General features: G+C 40.9%; 1 long non-coding RNA gene across 1 annotated transcript; it reads left to right on the forward strand.

Annotated features, from left to right (window-relative positions):
• The first annotated feature begins 307 nt into the window (after positions 1–307).
• On the forward strand, positions 308–5,630 carry LOC145138045 (uncharacterized). Its single transcript, XR_013721305.1, has 9 exons — positions 308–670; positions 1,920–2,004; positions 2,087–2,166; positions 2,243–2,482; positions 2,997–3,081; positions 3,437–3,709; positions 4,027–4,104; positions 4,814–4,876; positions 5,481–5,630. It is a non-coding gene; the product is annotated as an uncharacterized LOC145138045 (long non-coding RNA).
• The last annotated feature ends 1,383 nt before the right edge of the window (positions 5,631–7,013 follow it).

Consider the following 7,013-nt stretch of genomic DNA (forward strand, 5'->3'; position numbering starts at 1 on the left):
CAACTAAAGACATAAAGTAACATATTTAAACCTAAGGCTTAGTGAGAAATCATAATATTATTCATTATACATATCATATGTAATTTACATCATACAATATATTCAGGCATAAGTAACACTAGTACAACTAGATTCCCTCTTAAAGGCTTTTCATGGTCTAACACACACACATACATATATATATATACATATATATATATATATATATATATATATATATATATTAAAGGGCTCCATAATAAAATTATACACCCTTATGCATATAATCAAATACTTATGAAATTTTTGATATTAATTAAAATCTATAACTCCCGTTTCTCTCTCAGTATTATCTCGTCTCCCAAAACGTAAAACACCACCGAAACTTGAATTGCTACTGCCATCTTCGCTTGAATTCCTCCATTAATCACGACACCACCGACGCTTACAATCGATTTAAGAGGAGGAGGAGGAGGGGTGAGACTCTTGCTCATCGATTCGAGAAAAGGAAAAAGGGGGTTGCGATGTCGGGGTTGTGTTGTATCTTCTCCCAATCAGAACGAGAAAAGATAGAGTGAAACAAAGATATAATCAAGATGAGAAAGAGACACAAACTGAGAAACTGAATTCGGGAATTGAGGACGATGAGGGAACATCACATGTATCTCTGACCGGAAAACACTTAATTCATGTAAGCATCTCCACCTTTTTTTATTTTTTTAATTAATCATGATATGTGTATCGGTCTTCACGAATTTGACCCACAATTCATGAACCACACCCACCTGCTCTCTTGCAAGATTTACAGAAAAACAGGAGTACCATTTCATTGTTTTTTTACAGCTATTGTTTAATTGACAAAAATAAAATTGTATGAGTTGATTCTAGGTATTACTTTCACAAGTACCTTTTAGATTGATGTATGTGATATTTGGTTGCACACCAAGTGTTTGTGAAATATCCTCAAAGAAGTGGTTTCTAGGAGGCTTTAATACTTACTTATGATCCATAAAGCACTTAATCCGCTGAGTCTATGACCTATACTTTCCAGGAGGCTTTAATACTTACTTATGATCCATAAAAATCATAACTTTATGGACATGCATGTCCTATGCATGTCTCACATCCTTCTAGGTCAAAATGATAAAAATATGGTCATAATCCCATGCATGGAACCAAATGGATATTACTCCTAGGACCTTAAGGGATTATAAAGTTTCAAACTTTGTTCTAGAGTTTACCAAAACTCCATCAATAATCCAGAAAAAATGGGCAAAACAAGCTTAAATCTCAAGATCAAAAGGTTAATGAGCATAAATATTGAGTCTTTAAGACTTACTAAGGTTTAGAAGAAGCTAATACCGGATAATCACCACCATAATACACTCCACAAGCTGCAAAAGGGGTTGGAGCCTCCTTGTAATGCTCCAAAAACACCAAGAACTCAAGGGATAGAGAGGAGAGAGCTTAGGGAGGCTAGGATTTCTGTTTATGGAGGTATCGAGGCTAATGGAGAGAAAACCTCAGAGTTAGTAATGTATGTATAGGGCCTAACATCCGACATATAGGTTTATGTGTCCTACCGCCACCGCGTCGTAGTCTACATTTGACCGAGTCGTTACTTAAGTGACCTGGCCGCACTGCTACAAACACCACAAGTCGCGCCATGGTTTCACAAAAATCCTAAATCCCTAAAATTGGATAGTCTTAACTAAAGAAAAGCATACATGAGGAACGGGCATTACAAAAGCCACAACCAACCGTCACCGATCTTGGGAACAATTGCTATTTTTCCCTAAAAAAATAATCAAACTTAACTTCCATCTTCTCTAAAAAAACAAAAAAAAATGTTGCCGAATTAGTGTTTTGGAAAGCATCAATCAATACAAAGTATTTCTATGTCCTGATCTTGGATTTTGCCTGAAATCCGTGTGCTCAAGTGTGTCGACTACTTGTTGTCGGTACGATACCAAACTCTCTCAAGACCGAGACCCTTCTCCGACGCGATTCCACCATGTTTTGTTGGTATTTTCTTTCCTCCTATTTACTTTTGTTAATTTCACAGATTTTGGATGAAATTTTGAGATTTTTGTGTTTCAATTTCTAGAAAAGTTCGGTCACCACAGTCTCTAGCCACCATAGTCTTCGACGACCCCTTCTCCGATGTGATTTAACTGTCTTTCACTGGTAGTTTTTTTCCTTCATTATACATTTGTTGATTATTTTAGCTACAAATTTGAGTTTGTTGTGTTTCAATTTGTAGAAATCTGGCCACCAGTCTCCGACAACTCTACCACTCGTCTCCAGTTTTGACCGACGACATGTCGTCGACATAGGTCTTAAATGTAATTTTTTTTACCTATACCGACGACAAGTCGTCGCTATAGATAAAAAACGGTTACATACTTTTCCCGACGACATTTCGTCTCTATAGGTTGATATGTCCGGACGACAGGTTGCCGGTATAGATTGGACGTGTTCCGAAGACTTGTCGTCGATATAGGTAAAATAATAAAACTTATATTTTTTTTCTCGAAAATCTGTTATGACAGAGCCTATGCCGATGACTATTTTCACTTCCGCTAATGAGGCTATGCCGACGACTTGTCGTTGGTATATGACTTAACTACGACTTATCGTCCGCATAGGGGTTGCAAAGTGTAACACCCGTTTTGCAGAATGGATCAGCTAAAGATTTAATGGATCAAAGATGGAGTTTTTAGAGAAAAATATTATGTCACGTTGTGGGGCATGGGTGACCATGATGTAGCATGACTTTATGAAACATACACTTCTACTAAGCACCATGACGTGGCAAAAGTGTTGCCACGACGTGGTGGCTGTTGCAGGCCAAGACCACGATTTTAAGAGTTTCTTCCATATTTAAAGCCTCTAACTTCAAGATTAGGGCATCCTTCTTAGCCTCCAACTTTCTTAAACGAAACTGTAGCCCCCTTTTATGATTCTTGATATATTCTTGGTGTTCTTGAGGTTTAAAGCCTTGGTTTACACTTTAGGAAGAAGAAGAAGGTGTGCTTGCTAGTTAGAAGAGTATATGTACTTCAGATCTTGCATCTCCTGCATCTTGTGGAGCTTGAGAAGGTATAAAGTTTCCACCTTTATCACCCTCTTCTCTTATTTCATGGCATGAAGTCCCTTGAAGAAGTGTTCTTGGAGTTTTTGACAACTCCAAAACCTTAAGCATGTTTGGTGACCATCTTTTGGCCTTAGAGGGTGGAAAAAGAGTTAAGTCTTGGTCCCTTTTGCTCCATGCAGAAGTTGATGTATTATTAGGGATTTTATGGACTTAGGGTTTTAGATTTGGTCTTGTGGTGATGTCCTAATAGATAAAGTTGGAAGATTTATCCATTGAGTTATTAAGAAGAATAAGATGTGGAAGTATGAGTATTGATCTGTATGGATTAATTTCTTAATGAGAAAATTTGGCTTCTAGCAGTATCCACGATGTGGCCAAGAGGTCACTACATCGTGGACACGTTCATCCTCACGACTGTTTTGTCTGGACATGTCCACGACATGGCCAAAAGGCCACCACGTCGTCGTGATAGCTGGCTTGGTTGGTGATTGAGTTTTGTTGACCGTTAATTGTTGACTTTGATCAATTTGGCTTGGGGTCAAACTTGGAGGATTTGGTTTGTTGATTAAGGATTCATCTCTTTCTGTGTTAGTCGGTTCGCGGGATTGATCAGTTGTAACACCCAACTCCCAGGTATAATTTTCAAAAGCTTTATATTCATTTTAGTGAGGGAACTCGACGAGTTGGAGGCCCCAATTCGTCGTGTCGAACCTAGTTGGCCCGCGTGAATCATGAATTCTACTCGACGAGCCGAAGGACCCCGACTCGACGAGTAGGAGCTGGAAAATGAAACCCTAATTTTTAGGGTTTGCACCCAATTTAATTGACCTTAAGACCTTTCATCCAGCCCCTTACTACCCTTTTGACAGCCAGAAGAACCCTAATCAGTCTAAGCTTTGTTCTTGAGTGTTTTGTGAGGCTTAAAGAGTGTTTTGGTGGATTTTGTGAAGAGGCTTGAAGTCCAAGGAGCTTGGAGCAAAGGGAAGCTTGTGGATCCGACTTTACTTCATCTTGACATCATTTTGAAGGTAACAAGTCGTTACCTTGACTTATCTTTAGCTAGATCTCTTCATGCGTAGGTTTAGGACCATTTTTAGCATATTTGTGAGTCAATTCGGGTATTGGGCATGATCTGAAGTTGTAACTTCAGATCTGGACTCCTCTTGGTCCCTATAGTTATAAAGTTATCAGATTTAGCAAGCATTCGCCCTTCTCTTTGGGTTAAACCTTTCCCGTACCTTGGTTTTGGCATTTAGGACCATGCATGTACGTAAAGTTTGCAACTTTATGTGGAAACAATGCCCTAGGAGGTTAGATTTGCAATTTGGAGCTTTGGGGGTAGCGTAGAAACGTCTGAATAAGAAATGGACTGAAGGGACTCGACGAGTCACATGGCCGACTCGACGAGTCGGATGAAGATTGCATGTATTGGTTCTGCATGATCTCGACGAGTCAGTAAGAAGACTCGACGAGTCAGTTAGGGTTTTTCCCGACATTTGGACACGCATGGACTCGACGAGTTGGTTGGGAACTCGGCGAGTCAACTAGGGGTTTTCACGATTTCTCGAGCTCTGGAAGGACTCTACGAGTCAGTAAGCTGCACTCGACGAGTTGGGTCAACATGAACTGTTTACCTTGACCGTTGACTTTGACTTTGACCAATGGTTGACCAGTTTGACTTCTGGGGTTATTTTAGTAAATTGGGAATTTATGGAAGTGGTTCTATGATGAATATAGGTGGTGGAGTTTGTGGCTGTGATTCGAGAGTTTGATCCTATCGCTACAGTTTGACAATGTGAGGTGAGTTTTCCTCACTATACTTAAGGGTCTAAGGCACCAAGGCCGGCCCTTTTTGGATTGTTATCCTGATATGTTATATGCTTGAGTATCGTGTGATCTGTTAGATCGGTATCTTGCTAGATAGGATAATATCATGCTATTATGATCTGTTAGATCGGTATCCTGGTAGATAGGATGTAGTATGCTGTTATGATCTGTTAGATCAGTTTGTCTGCCGATAGACTGTTATGTGATTACCTGATATATGTACACATGTTTGATTTGGTGGTTGAGGCTTATCTGCTTTGTGCGAGAGCCAATATACCTGGGTATTCCAACCCGATGGTTGTGGGCCGTGAGTATTCCATCCTGAGGATGATTGTTATCGTAGTATGTGGGCATTCCAACCCGATGGTTGTGGGCCGAGGGTATACAATCTCGGGGATGACTGGACCCATAGTATGTTGGCGTTCCAACCCGATGGTTGAGGGCCTGGGGTATTCCAACCCGATGGTTGATTGGACCTATAGTATGCTGTTTGTGATTATGTGTATATTGTTATGTGTATGGGTATTTTGAGGGAACTCACTAAGCTTCGGGCTTACAGTTGTTGATTATGTTTCAGGTACTTCCGATGATCGCGAGAAGGCGAAGGCGTGATCGTGCACCTCCTCTCATTTTTATGATCTTGATTTCTGGGATACTCTGATGTCTAAACTATATGAAAACAATTTGTAATAACTTAATGGTTTTGAATGATTGAAAAAGTTTTAAATTGGCCTGATTTTTTAGTATGTTACAAGTTGGTATCAAAGCCTTAGTTTGAGTGAATTGGAGGGAACACTCGTGTGTATCCAATCTCAAACTGAGGACAAGATTTTAAAATGATTTTTCAAATGGTTTTCAAAATATAGATGACGATGCAAGTGTACGATCAGTCGGAGCTCGCGAATAGACTTCAAAATACCTTACGAGTTATTTGATTTATGTGATATGTTAGAACAATATGCTAGTACTAGGCTAGGGACCTACAAGAATTGCATGATAGAATTGTCTGATTATATGATGTCTGATAGCCTAGAGTTTTTCCTTATATGAAATTGACATGATTACTGTAGTTGTTTAGTGTATGCATCACGGCTGTACATAATTAAGATCTTATAGCCTGAGAATATTTGGTTTGGCCTTGTTTCCTGTTCTTGTCTGATGAAAGGCTTAGGGTAGGATCAGGTATTCGAAAGTCTATAGGGTCCAACGTTATGTATGACTAGCATACACTAGTGTTGCAGGGTTGGTGGAAGTTTCATGGGTGAGTGACTTATTTGGGGGTCAGTCCGCTAGTTATGAGATATGTAGCTTTCCTCTAGGAGTGAGGATTGAGTTCACGCCATGCTTATATATATAGTGTTAGGGCGTTGTGATGATACTTGAGACAAATATGGGTAGGTGTGGAAGGTAGTATGGGCCCGTACTACTGATAGCACAGGACCCATACGCGTAGCAAGGAAGTCACAACCCCTAGGGTTTTTTGGGAGTTGGTTCCCGGATTATTATATGGAGTATCTGATATCTTCCTGGTATGTTTTCAGCATGGTGGTTACTCGACGATTTGTGACTGGATCCGGGTCAGGATCAGGAGGCGGTGGACAGGAGGCACCAGCAGTGCCCGAGACTATCGGCCATATAGGGCCAGACGAGATGGACGCCAAGATTTGGGAGATCCTGCATGATGAGGTTGCTGCGATGTTCCAGGCTCAGTTACCAGAGATGTTTGGGTCTATCAAGACCGCCATGATGGAGTATTTCGATGAACGTTACACAACCCTCACCGAGACGGCTTCCGCAGCTGCTACAGCGGTTGTAACAGCGGCAGGGGGAGGAGCCAGTCGAGCGTTTCAGCACCGAGACTTCGATAACACGAAGCCCCCGGCTTTTGATGGGACCTAGGACCCGATAGTAGCCATGATGTGGCTGTCAGATGTGGAGGGATGTTTCTTCACATTTTCACATCCTACTGACCAGAAGGTCAGATGTGTCCTGAACTTGCTGAGGTCTGGGGCAAAGGACTGGTGGAGGTTGATGACGGGGTCTTACACTGATGATCAGAGAGCTGCGGTTACTTGAGAGCAATTTAGGGATATGTTCCACGTCCGCTACA

Source organism: Lactuca virosa, chromosome 9 (genome assembly GCF_052849685.1).
Source record: "Lactuca virosa cultivar CGN04683 chromosome 9, Lactuca_virosa_CGN04683_v6, whole genome shotgun sequence".
NCBI lineage: Eukaryota > Viridiplantae > Streptophyta > Magnoliopsida > Asterales > Asteraceae > Lactuca > Lactuca virosa.